Source organism: Geospiza fortis, unplaced genomic scaffold (assembly GCF_000277835.1).
Source record: "Geospiza fortis unplaced genomic scaffold, GeoFor_1.0 scaffold195, whole genome shotgun sequence".
NCBI classification, from domain to species: domain Eukaryota; kingdom Metazoa; phylum Chordata; class Aves; order Passeriformes; family Thraupidae; genus Geospiza; species Geospiza fortis.
Window position 1 is genome coordinate 4,599,874 of NW_005054324.1, and position 20,102 is coordinate 4,619,975.

General features: G+C 37.4%; 1 long non-coding RNA gene across 1 annotated transcript; it reads left to right on the plus strand.

Annotated features, from left to right (window-relative positions):
- Window positions 1-15,562: 15,562 nt before the first annotated feature.
- On the plus strand, window positions 15,563-19,754 carry LOC115947858. The gene is made up of 3 exons (XR_004081705.1): window positions 15,563-15,585; window positions 17,078-17,142; window positions 19,714-19,754. It is a non-coding gene; the product is annotated as an uncharacterized LOC115947858 (long non-coding RNA).
- Window positions 19,755-20,102: the final 348 nt, after the last annotated feature.

Sequence of the window (20,102 nt, forward strand, 5' to 3'; positions counted from 1 at the left end):
GGACGGGACCGCTGTGGAACGTGCCTTGAGCTGTTCTGTTTTCCAGCACCAGTCTCATTACATGGTTATGGCAATGGGAAGATACCATCAGCTCACATCCCAGGCAGCAGACCAAGAACTCAATGTTACAAGTTACTTTAACAGTTTTTTGCCCAATCACACCAAGCAAAAGCACATTGACAGTAGTTCTATCTAACCACTATAAGCACACGTACCTTCGATTAAAACAATGGGTCCTTATTTCGGATACAATACCTGCTTGTAAGCCTTAAAACACAATGCGCAGAGCTCCATTATTAAGCTATAATATATGGAAACTTCCTAATATCTCACTATATATGATATACATATATATATATATGATATACTTTTCCACAGCTTAGGGAGTTATTCTAGACAAACGTTAGTATACAGACCATTGTTCTATTTGTCCTTACTTTTCTACATTTTACATAATTTTTCTGCTGACCTATCTCATGGCTACTGCGTAGCTCCAATCACAGTTCTGCTGTCTCTGAGGCCTGCCTTTTGCAGCTTTCCCAAAACTATCCGATTTTAAGGATTCCCACACCGCTCCTGCAGGAGCCGTGCCGGCCCCCCCGGCCCCTCCCCATTCTCTGCCTTGGAGAAGTGCCTGTTCCCAGCCCCCGGGAACGGGAGGTTCGGGATAGCCGATAAAACCTGGATGCCACGGCCGTGCTCAGGCAAACTTAAAGCTGCCACCTGCAGAAAGCTGAAAACAACGGGGGAAAGGAACACCCTGCTGCTTGCTGGCGTCTGTTGTTTAAATGGCTTTGGAAACCAGCATCCATCACTGACAGCGACACGGCTCCCTGAGGCTTGCGGGTGTTTGGATGCTGCAAGTTGACACATGCCAAGATCCCAGTGACACATGCCAAGATCCCATTTGCAGTGCTTGCCAATTCAAAATTACAGCAGTTGTGGCTCAGCATTGCAACAGTGATGATTCTCCTTTAGAGACTTCAGCTTTCTGTCTCCCGTACCTCAGAGATATGTCTGCTGCCAGTCTATGCTCTCGCTCTTTCCTTTCCCATCTCTGCAGTCCTGAATATCTGGGACAGCTTTCTTTTTCTTGTTTCTCATCACTTAGTGATTTTAAAAAAGTCCCACTGGAAACAATTTTCTCCTTTCTCTACCTTCAAATAATTTCCTTCACAACCCTTCTCCTATTTTGGAACTCTTAGTTATGTCTCTGGAGTGTTTTATAGTTACACTTAGAATTCAAATCCAATTCAAAAAATGGAACTTGGATCAATCCATGTTCAGGAAGCCTCTGGAGGGACATCTATGCTTTGTACTTGTATTCATCATTGACAACCTTTTCTGGAACAGGCTTCTTTTCTTTGATCATCACAGTTCTCAATAAATTTTAATCCTGTACCTTCCATTGGGTATTGATGTACCACGCTTGATTATGAACAAAAATATTATTAAGACCTTGTTATACAGGCATGATAAAAGCAGCCCACAGTGAGAGCTAAGTCAGAGCTGGGAATTTAAGCACAGCTGGCTACATGGAGGACTAATGATCTCCTATTTGAAGAGCCAGATATGGCAGATAGGCTGAGAAGATTAGTGTGACTTGCCCACATCCTTTGTTTCCATCAAAAGATTTTGAGAGATCAAACTTATCTTTAGGCTATTAAGTTCTGTCAAGTGAGCATTTCTGGTGGAATATTGTCTGTCTTCTTTTATGACATCTATTTTTAAATCTACATTTTGAAAATAATAGTTTTCGATATAGAAAGCAATAAGAAAAATTCAATAGCCAAAACCAAGTTGATCAAGTGGTAAAGGATGAATTCTGGAATTAAACATTTTTAGAGCCTTGTGTCATTCAGTAAAAAAATTGATAATTTGAAAGAATATGGTGAGGAAGTTGTGCTTTAATCCACTGATGCATTTTGCTTTTTCTTTTAGATTTAGTTTTCTCGTCTGTAAAAGATCTTTTTAGCAATTAAAATGATGGTGAAGTGAAATCATGGAAAGCTTATACTTTATAGGTGAATTAAATTAAAATAATTTGGAAACATCAAGTTGCACTCCAGAGTAATTTAAATGGTTACTTGATCATCTGGTCTTGCTTCTCTCCTCTTTTGCTACTTCTATTTCCAGTTACTTTTCCTAAATTTACTACTGAATTAATTCTATAAGTAATCTTAAACCTATTTTATATCCTGTATATAATCAAAAGAGAAAAACTGAGAAAAAGCTGTATATAAGCAGAAATTTTAGTTTGATAAAGGAATACCCTAGTTTTATGAGTCAACAAAACAACTGGGTCTGCCAAAAATTTAGCCAGAAGTCTGTTTTTCTTTAATTTTAACCTCACTTTTTGTGGTAGTTACCTTCCTCTTCTTCAGTTACTAGTTTTAATTCAAGAAATTTTATAAGAAGTTAGATTAATTACATCAGAAAGTGGTTTTTAATGTTCCAGTAAGTGTGTGTATTCTCATACTACTTGCAGTAATCTTGAAATATGCTGCAATTTATATGTATCATAATAAAATAGTACCTCAGCAGAGGAAGAAAACCAGAATAATAATTCTGATCTTAATGTTGGTTTGCTTTGTGGCTTTTAATAAACCCCTTACTCTACAAAATGTAAGTCCATAAATAAATGAGAGGGTAATGTTATTTCTTGAAGCCATGTTTTGGCATGGGATCCACATGGAAGTTACACATGCTCTTAACCACTTTAGGAATCCTTGGAAATCCCCAAATGCAACTGAAGTTCTGATCTCACTGAAAATAATAAAAGTTTTTCATTCAATTGAGGAAAACCAAGAGGTCCCCCTGTCCATCAAAATTGTATGTAACATAAGACATTGAATCAAAGCTTTCAGGAACAGGAGTCTTACACATTAAATCAATACCTAGTAACAGGTGCTTCTGAAGACTGTTCTCTTAATAAGGCAAGAACTGGATAAGGGTTTTGGAAACTAGACTTGAGTTCAAGGGTTAAAAAATAAAAGAAGAACAAAAAAACAACCCCAAAACCCCTAAAAAAAAACCAAACCCAAAAAACGGGGCAAGTTTTCCAATAATGCCTTTCCAAACACACGTTGCAGTGTCAGTCAGGTCCTTAGGCAATATTGAAAATTCTGTCTCTTCAATCTCTTCAATCTTCTTTTCCTCTGATATCTTAGTAAACAGTAGCAAAAGAATTGTCCTATAGGAATACAGGCTATTTTCACTAGCAGCTGCCTTGGTATGTTTTTCCAAGTTCAGCACTAGACATTTCACAGCCTAAATATAGCCCTTTCTACTCCTTTAACTTTGCTTTGCTTTGATGATAGCACTTGGTTTTTACTTTAACTTTAATGGATACCAGCCAAATTCAGCCAGAGGTCATTTGCAAAACATCTGAAATTATGTGTTTCTTGCTAGAACTGATAGGCTAAAAGAAGTAAAAAATCCAGATTTATTAAAATCACAGAAATTATTATTACAGTATGAATGTTTAAGAATTTCTAGATGATTTTCAGGAATTCATTTTGATTAATTGCATCTGTATAGAAATAGTTAATGTGTAGTCACTCAATAAGAAATCATATTACTATAGCGTGCTTGTCATTACAAAGTACTGCACTTAAAGGATTTTCCTTCTGTAAAGAACAATCAGATTCTTGACTTTTTGTAACTGCTGGGAAATCTGAAATGCAGAGACCAGAATTAGAGTAGTTTGAAATAAGTATATATGAAGTACTAAAATAAGTAATTCTTTGCTGTTTGTCTTATATTAGCATTCTGTGTGATTGAAGCTCACTTACATGGGTTTATCTTACATGGGTGTAAAAATAAATAGAGCATATGCTTATAAGTATTTAATGGGTATGTTATGATAATTTAAGAAGCAAGAATTGCAGAGCAGGATAAATCTTTTATTAGACCAAATTGTATAGGTTATCATTTGTATAAGTTATATGATAGCACAGAACACTTTCAGAGACTATTACTGATATTTCAGTAGCCCAATCACTGAGCAGATTCACGGCTGGCTCCTTGATCAGAAGAAGCCAGCTTTAAATAACTCACTAATGGACTATTGGGTGAAGAAAGACTCATTTTGAGCAGGAGACATTTTTCTTCTGTATCTAGGAGATAAGGAAAAGTAAATGGGAAAGGATAAATGTAGGCAAGGAAATGAAGAAAGTCTCCACTAATGTGATCCTGGAGACACATCTGCTTGCAGCAATTCTGTAGTTCAGCAGCTCTAAAGTGTATCTGAGAATCTCCAAGTTTGCTAGTAAAAGAAGGTGATACATGGAGCCTCTTGCAAAGGATTCTTGTGCCAGCTGGAGACTTCAAAACTTACTGGGGTTTTGAGCATTATTAAGATAAATGCTAAGAGAATATATTCTGTTATTACAGTTAGTGTGAATTTTGGAAGCTGACACAAAGCTGTTTGAATTCAATGTTAGTCTTTTCATTGACTCCAAAGGTTTCCTATTTATTGAATCATCACAGATACTGCAGATTAGATTTCTGTTTGCAGGTATTAAGTATGCTTCTTTGTTTAAAATTAGATATTTTTCTTTTCTAAATCTAATACACACATTAAATATGTTTGCTCAGTGGTTGTGTTCTTAGCTAATTTTCTTAGCAATAGGATTTTATTTTCTACTAAGGCATCTACCCAAAAGCCTTCTGTAGAAATCAACAATGGAAATTCATTATCTCTTTGCATATAAGTTTTTCTGTATTTCGGTTGAAATACTATCTCTAAGAATGATGAAATACTGTTCTTTATTCTAAAGCCTCAGCTGTCTGACTAGCTATAGAGGTTTGTGCTTCTTTCCTTGATGGTTATAAGCTTGCACTGACTAAGAAGGTTTCTGCAAAAAAAAAAAAATCTAATTTATATAATTGCCCAAAGAGTTGATGTGTCAGTGTGATGCATATCCCAGGAGTAAGATAGCAAAAAGAAACCCCTACACTCCAGAAGCACTGGATCTTTTCATTTGTTGGAAACACAGAAATAAAACCAGGGAGGTATTCAGATATTTTGTGAGAAAAGCAGAACATTTATAACTACAAGGTAATTAAAAACAAAGTGGCATCACTGGAGTGTTTAATCTTTTAATGTTGGAGCATTTGTTTATATATCCATTTATTGCATGTGAATTTTGGTTATATGTGCATCAGTTGCAGACAACAGTGGACAGGAATTCAGGAATACATTTTCAAAAAACTCATTGAAAGAGCTTATTAAAGGGCACAATTGTGTGAGGGCAGATAAACAGAAGTATTTCTATAAAAGTTATTTATGTATTATTTGAAAAATATTAAAGTGTTTCTTCTTCTGTTACAATAACTGAAGCAATTTATTTTCTATGACATGTACTAAAACCTGAGGTTTTTTTCTTTAGAAAATATTCTTTAAATGGAATTCTTTATGAACCAATTTACCTGGAAGATTCAAGTTCTTCCATTTCAAGAATGAAAGTCTAACTATGGTTATTATCACAGGCATCACTTTCTTCACTGTGAAAATCTATAGATGCCATCATGAACTGAAATAATTGTGTTTAACAATGTAGTGGTGAACAAAAGAGCCTGTCTTCACCTCACCAGGTTTGTAGTCAAAATACACTGAGAAAATGAGAATTGGAGTTAATTTAATATGTAGTGAACTTCTTACTTTGAAACTTAGAATTGGAGTTAATTTAATACGTAGTGAGCTACTTAGAAACAAAAAAAATATGTCAAGAAGCTGAAGGAGACTTGGAAAGAAATGTTACTGGGAAGCTTATTCCTATTAAGTTATGTAGCTTTCATGTGTGTGATGATGGTGCCAGTTTTCCAGACATCAAGTTCTCCAGCCTGGAGAAAACTTCTATACATAAAAGGAATTATAATTTATTAAAATATGGACCTTTTGGGATATATAAAATACCCCAAAAGCACAAACCCCATTTATTCACTTATTGAAAATCCTTTAGCTATTAGGGCTCAATTCTGATAATTCTGTCTTCATTGACTATGGCAGGATTTTTCCAAATACTTTTTCCCCTGTTTTTTGTCCTGTTCACATTTAATTCTGAATTCATTTTTGCATCAAAGTAGTTTTTTAATGATGCACTTCTTTTGGCTTTCAGTAAAATAAAGGTAAAGCAAAATTAAATTGAAATTAAAATTAAAACAAAAATGGAAAAAGCCTGTGGCTTAAACAGAATGGCTTTATCTAGTCACACTAGTTCACCTAGTCACATGTTCACCTCCTATCCTGAGATATTCTGAATATTTTTTAAGAGATCCTTAATTCAGGTTTTAACTCAAAACGTCTTAAGTGCTTTTCAGTACCCTGAAGCTAAAGCAATGGGTGTCCAATCCTCTTAACCTTTTCAGCTTCAACGTTCTATGAACAGAAGTTGCTCTACCAGGAATAACAGACCACCTTATTTAAAAACGTTTATAACTTGGAAGATGTTTGTCTTCAGTCTTCCAAACATTTTTCTCTGAGCTAGATGATTACTTTTTAAAGCTTCTTTGTCAGGGAAAAACAGAAACAGCATTTTCCAAAACATAGTAAACATAAACCTGTTTTTACACCTGGAAACAGCCAAACTATTCAAAATCAGGCAAAATATAGCATTTGTTTTTTCATTTCATGACAGAAAGTCTCCTTCAGCAGCTGAATAAGAGGGAAGCACAAGAAGGACTGACCTCTGTGTTAGTATCTAACAGTTTAGTGATGAGTTTGCACTCATCTTTACTTCTAGAATTTGTTTATGTCATGGCTTAGGAATGATGCTCCCCAGTTCAGTGCCCCCAGCAAGACTCTCAAACCATGCTCCACTCTCTTTCACTCCCCATTTTCCCCTTTTCCTCCTCTGCAGGGGGATGGACAGCAGAATTGGAGACAAGAAAGGCAAAGGTCACAAGTTTAGATTAGAACAATTTACTGGAAACAGCAATGGAACAAGAAAATGCACAGTAACAGCAACAATACGAATGACAGAGAGTACAACAAAAGGAACTATTCACATGAAAAAAAGCCTCAATAACAGACAATACCATAATTTTTGACTAGCAGTAACCTCTTCTCCCCAGAAGAGTGTCCCTTGCCCTTGCCCCCAGCAATGACATGAGGTGGTGTAGCATGTACACCACCATATGTCCCAGCCATGCCCCCTCCGAGCTGCTGCAAAAAATTAACTCCGTCCTGGCCAGAACCAGAACAGCATAACTCAAGAGTGCTTGTGATTTCATCCGCTACTGAACACATTTCTTAGAGTGCAGCTGTGTTGTACTTGATGTTTCATATTCTTCTGGACTTGAATGGCACTTAGAGCCACATGGAATCTTGCGGAAATCAGGATATTTCAGCTATGTCAAGACCTTATGTAACAGACTGCTGAGCTCTTGAGAGGTACTACATGAGCTCAATTTCCACAGAAATCTCAGGGCAGATCTCAGGCCCTGCAGAGTTATGAGAATGTGCTGGTATGTTCTTACAATCTTGGCAGTGGTCTTGTTGCTATTGGTCTTGTTGCTCTGTAAAATATAGCACACCTACGAAGATAAATTGAAGACTCTGGTAAATTGAAGACTCTTAATAATAGCAGATACTGATAATGTTGATTCGTCATTGTCCTACAAAAGTATTTTGTTGAATTGAAGAAAATTATTAGAAAATAAGATGCAGTCAAAAGAGACAAGCAAAAGATACTAAACCCAAAATATCACAGTGTAAATACACAAGGATAAAGAATGGGCTAGGTGGCAGTTCTTTAGAGAAGAAAGGAATGAATCACATGTGAATCAGATGTTATTCTGTTCTAAAAAAAAATAAATTAACAAATTGCACAAATAACCTGTAAGGTGCATAAAATAACCTTCCTGTTCAGGAGTTCTGATAAGCTGAAGTAATGCATCACATTTCTGTCATAAAGCTTGAAGAAAATAAAGCCATCAATCCATTGGAGGCATTCTGAAGGACATCAGTGTGAATGAGGAAAGGCTTAGGAAACATGACAACCAGAGATGCATGGAAAGAGTTGGGGTTATTTAACCTAAAATTTTTTTAATATGGAGTCATATGTATGTAAAAAGAGATGTATTTTTTTTGAAAAAAAGAGTATTTTTGTGTGTGTGTGTGTCCATGGTACAGAGAAGAAGAAGTAATAACCTTAAATTCTGTAGTGAATTATTTCTATTTGACAATAGGACAGACTTTCTGGCCAAAAAAAATTAATGCTGAGGCATGGAATAATTTTTCTGAGATCTGCATTACTGAATAGATTTTTTTTGGGCCAGGTTAATAAAATATTTAGTTTAGCTAGATGATTTGTCTCAGAGTAGATGGATAGATAGGTAAGATACCTTCTGAAGGTCATTTTAACTCTATTCTTCTATGATTTTTTCAGATTTGGCTTGAAACCTTTGGTTATTTTAAATTTATTAATTTCTTAAAGCTGTATTATTCTCAGTTAGCATTAGTCTCAGCTCTTCATGTGAACTCAAAGTAATCACCAGACAAGGATGGAAGTTTGTTCATATGCAGATTGTAAAATATTTACAATTTGTTGCTTTTTTGTGACTTAGCATATATTCATTGTATTCAATTGGATGTGATTAATTTGAGCTTAAGAGCTGCCATTTATGTTCATTGCCCCATTTTCATGCTACATTTGTTCTTTGTTCTTTTTTGTATATTGACAATGTCATTCAGTTTTGTGGTTTGTGTGTTTTAATGTTGTTTGTTTAATTGTTTTTTAGATAACATAAAAATCTACGAAGTGGTAAGAAGTTTCAAAAATAGATTTTAAAATTTCTTTGATTATTTGATTAGTAGCAAAAATTTATAAGCATTGCAAACAGCATTTTCTGATATATCATAGTTACAAAAGCATTCAACTGAATTGACTATGACTAGGTACTCAACCAAGCATCTAATTATGTTAAAAAATTGCGGTTGAATGCTGCATTGTGACATTGAATATAGACAAAGCTTCCTGATACTGACTTTTGCATCTTTAAGAAAGCAGTCAAGCCTGAAGGAACTCAATAGCACACCAAATTTGGAGCTTGCAGCTTCTGTTAATAGAAAGAGTGGTTTTTTTTAATTAGGTGGTCAAATTATTTGCATATATTAATTAATGTTATTATTTATAACTGATGTCCAAGATAGTGTTTTCTAGGAAAACAGGACACTTTTCCAGGAAGAAATTAGGAAGAGTCAGGTAGATTACATTTGTCTCAACCTTGGTGAATATGAGTATTTCTTTGCTATTTTCATACAAGTCTTTTGTGTTATTCAGTTTGCAGAACATTGCAATTGATCAAACACTGCACATCTGAATATATTATCTCAAATGTGAAGCTGTCTCTGAAGCATCCACAGCAGTGAGGGTGGCAGTTTTAGCTTCTCTGTGACTTAGGTAGAATACTGTAAACGAGTTCATGTCTGTGTAAGAAGGGGGACTACTGAGGAGGCCAGCACCATCATGAAAAAGATAATTACCAAGAAGGTCTGTGGTGGACTGGTCCTGACTGGTAGGTAAGCACACAGCTCCTTCTCACTCTTCTCATTTTCAGCATGGCTGAAGAGCAAACAGAACAGAAGATAGCTTGTGTTTCAGAATAAAGACGAGGAGGTCACAATTGCTGTTACAGGCAGAGTAGACTCAAACTGGACAAATTATTTATTGCAAAATTAATATAAATAGTTACTCTTTCAGGTTTTGAGAAACAAAAGCAAAACAAGAAATAACCATTAAAACATTTAAGAAAATACACCACTCCTTTTTCCAAGCTTCACATCGGGCCCCTCTCACCTCCCAGCTTGTTACAGTCCCAGGTTGTACTTTCAATGAGGCAAGGGATCCAGTGGTGGAGGGGTGGCATTGTTTGCAAATCAGGGCTCCTTTTGGTGCTCCTTCTTTGCTTTTTTCCTCTGCTTTGGCATGGGGCCTCCACAGGCTCTGTGCTTTTGGGAATTGTGCTCTGCTGTGGAACAGTTCCTGCCTCTCTGACCTCGGTATTCTCTTGCTGTCTCCCTCAGGTTCCCTCCACCAATTTCTGTTCCCTCATTGTCTTCATGTTCTCTCCTCCTCTTTCAAGAGTTTCTATTCTTTCATATAATGATTTTTGTGGAGGCAACATCAAATTCAGTGATGGGATCATCTTTGGCTTGTGATGGGTGGGGAGCTATCTGGAAATAACTGTGTCCAGTGCAGGACAATCTCTGACGTTCTTCCACAGAGGCCACCCCTGCAGCTACTCACCCCCAAAACCTTGCCACACCAACACAAAAGGTTTTATCCACATTGCATTTTCAAATAGAAAATCCATATCCCCTTGTCACTCTTTAAGAACTGAATAAATTCATCAGAATTCTGAAGTTCTACTGGCTCTCATCAGCTTTAATAACTCCTTTCCTTTTAGCCTGCCTCACAGATTTTAATTTAAACAAATAATATATAAAGGGTGTATTTTTTAGCTATTACTCTGACTTATGGAGTATTCAACAGATATTGCTATGCATTGACAATGACAACTTCATTTGTATTGACATCCAATTCTAAATTTCTTTCAGGATAGGCAAATTTTATTCTTATTTATTAGTTTTATTACTCTAGTAAGCAGGAGATTTATCAGGAACTTACACTGCATTGTCCTGAGGAGAACACCAGCCGCTGACAGTAAGTGCTTTCAACTGGCACAAGAGAAGGCCAGCAATGTAATAAGGTCAGTTTGATGAGAAGTAGTTTTAAGACAGCAGCAAATTAAGCTTTGCCACAGTTGCAGTCCAATTTCTTAGTGGGTCATCTGTCCATTTTCTTGTTGATCTGACAGAAGCCAGTGTCCACTTGTGAGAAGAAGCCAAGAGGGAGAAAAAGACCAAAGGTATGAGTTGTCATGAACGAGGTGTAAAAAAAGGGTTATAATACTGTACAATATTACCTTCATTGGAAAAATAGCCAACTGCAATTTCAGAGGATTCAAATATCTCACAACTAGTATATTTTATTAAATGATGTTAGAAATCACAAACAGAAATAAAAAAGGCAAAAATTATTGCAGTAGTGATTGAGGCTGATTATTTTGTACATCTCTTAAACTCTTGAAAATGCCATCACTACCTAATTCTGCCTTTTTTCTCATCCGTCATTCTTCATAGCAGTTTCATTAAATTCTTGGGATCAGAAGAAAAGATTAGCCAGGGTCTCTGGCCTCCATGAAAGGACTTTCTACAGAGTTTTCTTAGGGCAGTGAAGTTTGGCATATCTCACAGGTAAAAAGATTCAGAGATGGCAATCACAAAGTTCTTAGGCAAGATAATAGCAAGACATTGATTGATAGGTAGTCTATTTGTTACCATAATCTTACTCTAAACTTAATAACCACTGAAATATAGAGTGATTTCCCACATGACGTGCTTGCAAAAGAAAGTAATACACTACTCAGAATATTAAAATTATTCCTTTCTTATATTCATTTCAGGAATCAGATTGTTCTGGAAATGTTTTTTGGGTGGTACTGATAAAATGGAAATTGTACCAGTACCACCTCAAATGATGATGTATAACAGAGCACAGCTCTCTCTGGTATCAACAGGTGTTGCATGTACTGATCTGAGAATTGATGTGGACTCTCTATATAGAGTGACATTTCAGAGATTAATGGATATTTACGGAAACTCATGAACAATCCTTATAGGAATTATTTACCTGTCATAGGCATTTCTACATAGAAAATCAGAGAAAGTTGTTATGAAGAACTGAAATTGAAAACAAGGTAGCAAAGAAACAGAGCAAGAAAAAAAGGCTATAAAGCCAATAAAAGATGCAATTAACATTTTACTATCTGACCAGACATCTGTAACTTGTTGTAAAGCTATACAATGCCACCTAGGAATAAACTAAGATGATTAAAGAGCTCTGAAACAAGATAGAGGCTAACAATTAGCCGTTTAAGTTTATTGATAACTAAAGATGAATATTCCTACAGTAGATTTTAAAATTTTATAAGGCTCTTATGAAAGCCAAAGAATGTCAGTAGGTGTTGTGAAACATCAGAGCTTATCAGGTGGGACCATAAGTCTCACATAATGCTTTTCCTTTAAATCAGTACAGTATTAATTGCACTTCGTAAAAATACTACTGAAAATTGTTCACAATTTTTCACAAAGAAGAGAAACATCCTCAGAACATAAGAGTAAGTAACTGCCATTGTCTTTTTAACTGTAAGAACAGGAAAACAGTCCAGAAAACCAAAAATTGGTCTGAGAGAGTAGAAAACACATTCATCTGTTGGCTGTTCCAGCTGTGGTCATCAGGGCAAAGTTCTGCAGGAGGACACTTGTTAGTGGAACGAACCATCAGCTGATTTATTTTTGCCCAAAACATTTTTGTTAATGGCCTGGACATGGGGATAGAGTGCACCCTCAGCAAGTCTGAATATGATGCAAAACTGGGAGAAACAGCTGATGGCTGTGCTGCCTGCTCTTCAGGAAGACCTCAACTGGCTAGAGAAGTGGGCTGAGAAGAACCCAGGAGATGAGCCGTTTTAGAGGGAACTTATGGAAGGAACCTCACTGTGATCTCTGGAGGAGTCTCTGGAAAAGCCTGTCTCTCCCCACTGCTGAGAAAAGGGGACCTGCCTAGTTTAGGTTTTTGTGCCTGAAGTTACACTTAGGGAATGTGCACCTTTTAAAGCAGCCAGTTTGTAGAGCCCTAGCATATAAAATCAATCTGACAGAAAGGATATTTTCTATCATATGACAGCCAGTTCTCAAGAAGTGGAATATAGAGCTGAAATGACATGTTTCCTCACTGTGGTTGCTGTTCCAGTCCTGAGTAATGCTACCTGGTGCTTGTCCAACCAATGTCCTGACAGCTTGTCAAGAGGCTCCTTGGAAATAGTTTTCACATGATTTACTGCATCAAACAAGCTGTCTTTACGTTCCAATTCAGGCTTGACAAATTTGTCAGTTTCTCCAATCCATTCACAGTTCATAAAGTCAAAATTTCTGTGATGCAACCTGAGAGACTGGCAAGGAAACCCCTGGAGATTGCTTCAAGTGTGACTAATTTAGAAATAGTGCAATATACTTTTAAATCTCAACAAAAGAATGAGGCTTGGAAGGTAGCAGGAGGTCTTCATTAAAAGCTATTTAACAACATCTGAGAGTTTCCTGTGCAGCCAAGATTTATGTTTGAAATTCTCACTGGTCTGGAGAAACTCAAGGCTCCCCTTGAGAAGGTATTTGGTTCAGATTCATAAGCTATGAGAGTGTGAGTTATAAAAATGATGAGAGTAGAACCTTTAGGCACTTGGCTGAGCAAAAAAACCCACTTGTTTTGCTGTCTGGGTAAACAACTTGAATACTGCATTCCTGAAATATTGTCATGCTTTTAAAGTTGTGTTAGTAAAGAAGTTTTCCACTTCAGTTTCTTGCTATTTTTTCCGTACTGCAGAGAAGAGCAGGGCTGTTACAATACGTATGTCAGTTAAAGGAAAAGATGGATATTAACAGTTGTCTCTCATTCCCTTTCACACATGATTCTTGTTATTTTAGTGAAATTGATTTTTACCATGTTTTAACAGATGACACAAGTTCAAAGAAGCAAAACTGTGTAAATTACTAGAATGTCCTGGTTTCAGCTAGGGTAGAGTTAATTTCTCCTCAGTAGCTGATACAGTGCTGTAGTTTGAACTTGGAATGAGAATGGTGTGGATAACACTGGCTGAAGGGATATTCCACACCATAGAATGTCATGCTCAATATATAAACTGGGGGAGTTACCTGGAAGTGGGGTTGATCTAGGTTCAGGAATGGGGTCTGGCATTAGTCAGTGCGTAGAGCAATTGTACTGTGCATAAATAATTTATTATTTTCTTTCCCTTTTTATTGTCATCATTATCATTATTATTGTATTTTGTTCCTAAAATGAAAAGAGAGAATTGGGTTTTGGGACATGTTCCCATCCCAATCCTTCAGTCCTCATGATGTGGCTGAATTGTGCACTTGGATGGTCTAAGGGTATGAGCAGATCTTCAGGGTGCTCTAGGCCACACAACCTTAGCAAAACTGGAACAGCCACTGAACTGACAAAGGCCCCCAAAGCTAAGCCTCATCCCTTGACAAAGCTGTTGCTGAGCAGCAAGTCAGGCTGTTGCACAGGGAGGGCAAAGCTCAGCTGAGGCCATGCCCAGCACAGGCATTGCTGCATCCCCAGTTGAGATTGAAACCATGACATAAGGGAAAAGAGGGTGAATAAGAATACAAATATATAAACTAATTGGGACTATGTGGAATTCTAAACTGGAATTAAGTTTTGTTCACATCACCATACTTTATGAAATGGTGTAGCAGGTTCACCATAGCACGTCATGACATGACGTAGAAATATTGTGGGATGGGATTATTTTACTGTTTTCTGTACTGATTGAATCTCCTGCGTGCAGTGGAGTGATCAGTTCAGCTTTTTGAAAACTGCATTAGGTTTTTCTGAAAAATGATAGCAAGCTCTGAATGAAGACAGAGCAGATTTGTTTCTTAGCAGAATAACATATATATGGCAATGCTTCAGAGGACAAGAAATGATCCTTTAGTGCTGGCCAAAGCAGTGACAGGAGTATGAGCTTGAGATTACTTGAGTGTGTAGGCAGAGATGTGTAATTGATATTCACAAAATCATAAAAGTCTTTGGACAATTTATGGCACAAACAGGACAAGAAATTGCTTACAATCTTTTATACAATTGCTTCTGACTCACATTCTCAGCAGAAACCTGCACGCTTGGCCACACTTGGCCCTGCTGTGCAGTTATATGTCAGAGAGGCCAGGGTAACAACAAAATTCTTTTGTTCTTGAGACAGGCATGCAAACATTACTTGAGGAACTTTGATTTGTGCTAGTACACCTGACATTTTCTCTGTCAGCAGAGAGAAATACCAAATTTGACAAATCAAACTGCTCTTGCTCAAAACACTTTTCTGGAAATCAATTTTTCTGTTTCACTTGGCAGTTTATAAATTCCTCAGACCTGATGTTCTGTCCTCAAGATGAAAAATGCTTCAAGATATGAGGATGGTTTTTCACTCTTTGGGGTCCATGACATTTATCTCAGCCTATAACTTGTGCAGCAGTTTGTTCACAAAGTCTTCAACAATCCCTTGTCCCTTGAGAAAGTGTTCAGTCTGTTAATAACTGGAAGCAGCTACAGGAGATGATCATGGTGGGTTTGGCCAACAAGAGCCATAGTGTTCTTTCTATTTTCTATTACCAAGAAGTGTTTGGTAGTTTCCTGCAATAAGTTTCCTCTGCTTTAAGTCATGATCTGTGCACTAAAAATATCTTCCAAAGGCAGACATAATAGAATAGGTGAGCTGCAAGTAGCCAGATGGTTTGGATTTGTCTGGAGCTGCATGGAAACAGTTTTATTTGTCTAGTTCAGCTGGGCTCCATGCATGCAAGTATTTGCTGACATTACACCAACAAAGTTTATCTAGACGGGAGAAGTTCCCCTTTGTTTTGTGTTATCACAGATTCAACTTGGAACCTCATAATAGCTACTGGTCTTCAGCTCCCCATTCTCCAGCCTTGTCCAGGTAAGGTGCTGTTCTGCTGAGTGATGAACTAGCTTGAGAGTACTCTGTGATCCAATATGGTTAGTTAGAGGATTTTCTTGAAGAATGGCCATAAACAACATCAGAGTATATGTGACAAAAAGAATGTGTGAACATTGTTGTGCTTTGCCTCTGTTTTGTGTGTGCTCTGTACGTTTGCTCCAGTGAAAATGCAGCAGGTTCCCTTGCCAGGGGGCTCCTCAGCTGTAATTTGGAGCAGAAGAGTGGCGTGAGACCAATAGCAAATACATAAACAGCATTAGATCAACCCAATATAATGTGATGATGTAAAATTGAATCAGGATTAATAAACATAGTGTTTGAGACTGCAATGTGCATAGGAAGCCACAGGAGCCGTTGCCACATTATATGGCTGTTACAGCATTTATTTTATATGCTTATTTTATGTACATCTAAAATTTTATATGTGCATATTTCATACAATCAATACTTGACAAAAATTTCTAGCTCTTTATGCAGTAGGTAATGATGTTTCTGAGTGTTGGAACACAGCTGCTAATGCTAGTAAGCTTTTATCTTTTCAGCTAGTGTGTTTAGCAGGATTTTTTTAATGTGCCATGAGTCACTTACTCAAAGAATTCCTGGGCATGATCCAGGAATTCAAAGGTTCCAATGACGACTGCCAATAGATTGCATACAACCATCTAATTTACCAGGATAACAGTGGTTACTAGTTTAGAAACAAGATTCTCTGTACAACCTTTTAAATTGATCTCAATAAAATTCTGTCTAATCTCTTGCAATCTAGAATTTCTGAACCTGCATTGCAAAAAATGAGTTGGGTATTTCCTTCATAAGAAACCGGTTGAAGGGTTAATTCAGGAAATAAATTAAAAGTTGCTCTTATTGCTTCAAGTTACCATAAGTGTTATATCTCAGAGGTCCCAACTTTTCTCTGTAATCACCTAGGTGTAGTAATTTAGTGGTTTTGCCCCTCATGAATCAGCCAAATCCGTACACTGATGCTTTGAAAAAATATTGTCAATAGACTTTGCTGTAAATGAAATATAGAACAAAATATCATAAAATGCAAAAAGCACATAAAGTTAACTGCAGAAGTGCTTAAAAGCATACAGTAATCAATGTATCACATCCTTTCAGATTCTCTATAGTCACAGAGGTAGTCATCTAATATTACTGGCATACCTAATCCTTGTGAAATCAGTAGGAAATCTCACAATGGATGATATAAAGGATAAGCATTGGTAATTGCAGCAGCATCTCATATAGAGAAAGAAAGATTAGTTTTTCAAAATTCTATAGTCAGATGGAGCAGACTTAGTAAAAAAATCAGAAATTTTCATGACCACAAAATAAAAACAAAACCCAACAAGTCAGATCTCTTAAAAGAAGATACTGATTTTGGCATCACTCTTTTAGTGAAAGTTCATCTAAGAAAAGAAAAACTATCTCCTCAGAATTTCACCTCAGGTTTTTAAAATGTAATTTACAGCTTCTCATGATGTAAAATTGTGATTTCACTCAGAAGAAACAACAGGAATTTATTGAGGACCAGAGGTAAGTTATTGCAAGGTCTTCTGAGTAGCCTACTGATTTCTTCTTGGGTTTTTTTACTATATGAGATTTCCTGACAGAAAAGTAATTGCAGGTGTTCAGAGAGATAGGGATCCAGCTCACAACATCCAAAGTTAAAGCTGTCAGTTGAAGTACAGGAATCTATCCTTTCTCTGTGGGATTTTTACTTTTCAAAAATGCAGTGTAGTTGTATTAACTAATACTTGGACAATAAAAGACGAATGAGCAACTAACTAAACAGCTTCCCTTGAATTCTGGTGAACAATGGTCCAAGGTAGATTTCTGTTTCTGTAATACTGGCTAAGAGCCAGTTTTTTTACCTTTCTTATGACTAAGAGTAGCTTGAGGTTATCCAAATTTGCACAGCAATTCCATCACTAGAGCACTCGCATACTGAGAGTACTCCTGGGTCTTACAACCAGCTGTCACAGAAGAGCCCTAGTGCCAGTACTAAGCTGTCCTAAGTGACCTTCTTTTACTGTTGGGAGTACTGTTGTAGCCACAATAACATAAAGATAAATGAAATATAAAATAAACAGAGAGTGGCAATGACCCAGATACTTGAAAAATGAGAACAGAACTTGAGAGTTGGAGGAAACAGGATTCTTTTAAATATTTTTCCATTATTGGACAAGTATTAGCATATTTCTGCCACAGACTAGATAAAAATTGGGCATAGGAATGGAGAATGATGCAAAACTTATAGGCAGAAAACTCTCACTATTCTTGAATTTCTTTCAGGTGGAGATTCCCTTTACCATAATTACTTACAGCACTTCAATGCTATGTGGATGTAAAGTGAAGGTGTTAATTTGATCAGATCATTATTTCACCTTGCTTAATAAACACTTTTGAAAGAGGCTTAGTTGGGCTTCTGAGGATGTGCTGATGATTTGATCATCCATCCCTGTTTGACAGGATGGGACCTTGTTATCACTTGTTTAATGGTCTTTCCTTGTCACAGATTCAGATATTGATCACATTTTGTTTATAAAATAAATAACATTGTATTACCAGTCATAAAATTAGCCTTTTATTTTAAAAATATATCGGGAACATTTGATTGTAGGAGTAATAGTATTGACAGTTTCACATCCTGACTACAGGCTATGCAAAAAAATACCTTGGAATAACCTTTGAAAAAACAGCGATGGCAAAAACACCAATTACTTCAAACACTAAACTAAGCAATTTATTAATTACATTATGGAACAGAAAACAAGGGGTCTAGAATCAGAGAGCAGAATGGTCTCTTTTAATCTTTATTTCCATGGTTTTAATAGTTTTAAATTTAGCTAACACTAATAGTGAGTAAAATAGGCAAGATGGGCAATGCTGTTGCATCGGGAAGGAAATGTGAAATTTATGGTTTGTGTACTGTCTACTTTCCCGGGAACCAGTTGGCATCATAATCCAAGCACTATTTTTTACAGTGCCAGGATCAATACTGAAAATGGGAGAGGTAATAAGCAGCTTTAATTCTTCCCGTAAAGTCAGAGCACCATCTACCAAATGATAAATAGCCTCAACCATTGCTCTGTTTTCTGAAAAGCTCCTCATCCACAAGGACCTATTTAATTATTTCTTTGTTTTTATGGGTCTGTCTACAGTCATTTACTTTTCCTTCACAGTCGGTTACCCAAGGTAATTCTAACTCTAATGACACTGGGATGTTTTGCTACAGACGTTGGAGGACAGCTTAGAGACCCTGCTGAAAGCATTTTCCTCTTGCTAATAGTAAAACCCCCTTTCTCTGGGCCTCCTGAGTCCCATTATGAAATATTTCTAGTGCCCTGTCAAGCCTGGCATTGGACCCCTACCCTTCTACACTCATGCCATGGCCAGAAGTCCCATTCCAGCTCAAGCCTGGGTCCCTAGTCTCATCTCATCTGCCTGTCTCCAGCCTTGTCCTCATCATTCCCCTGCTGATTCGATTTCCTGGACTGATATCAGACTGAGTCATTACCTCAGCTTTCTCTGGATGGTGGGTGGCACCCACTGTTGTGGGCAGCCCTGCTGTGCTCACCCTGCTGTGAGATACGGTGGGTCTGGGGTCTGCTGGTGGGGATGCAGCGATGCCTGTGCTGGGCATGGCCTCAGCTGAGCTTTGCCCTCCCTGTGCAACAGCCTGACTTGCTGCTCAGCAACAGCTTTGTCAGGGGATGGGGCTTAGCTTTGGAGACCTTTGTCAGTTCAGTGGCTATTTCCAGTTTTGCTAAGCTAAATTCAACATGTTGTGTGGCCTAGATTACCCTGAAGATCTGCTCATACCCTTAGAGCATCTGGACTCCCAGAGAACTGTTCAGCTGAGTGATCGGGATGAGAACATGTCCCAAATCCCAATTCTCTCATTTAATTTTAAGATGAAAACCCATCTGAATTCTGTTTCAATGGTCTATTATTCCTGTGATTTATTAAAAAATTATTTATCTGTGGTTGTTTTGACAGGGGTAGAGTTAATTTTCTTCACAGCAGCTGGTATGGGGCTGTGGTTTGTATTTGTGCTGAAAACAGTGTTGACAATACAGAGATGTTTTTGCTCTTGCTGGGCAGTGCTTGCACAGTGTCAAGGGCCTTTCTGCTACGTGTACCACCCCACCAGTGAGGAGCCTGGGGGTGCACAAGATGGTGGGAGAAGATACAGCCAGGACCTCCGACCCAAACCAACCCAAGCAGCATTCCAGATCACGTGGCAACATACTCAGCATGTAAAGAGAGAGAAAGGAAGGGTGGAAATTTTGGAGTGGTGACATCTGTCTTCCCCAGTGGTGTGATGGAGCCCTGCTTTCCTGGATCTGGCTGAACATTCCTTGTTGTGCTTTGCTTGTGCCTGTGACATTTGCTTTCCCTGTTAAAATGCCATTATTTCCACCCATGAGTTCTCATTTTTCCAATTCTCTTCCCTATCCTACCTGAAGAACCTCAGTTTGTATGAGACGAGT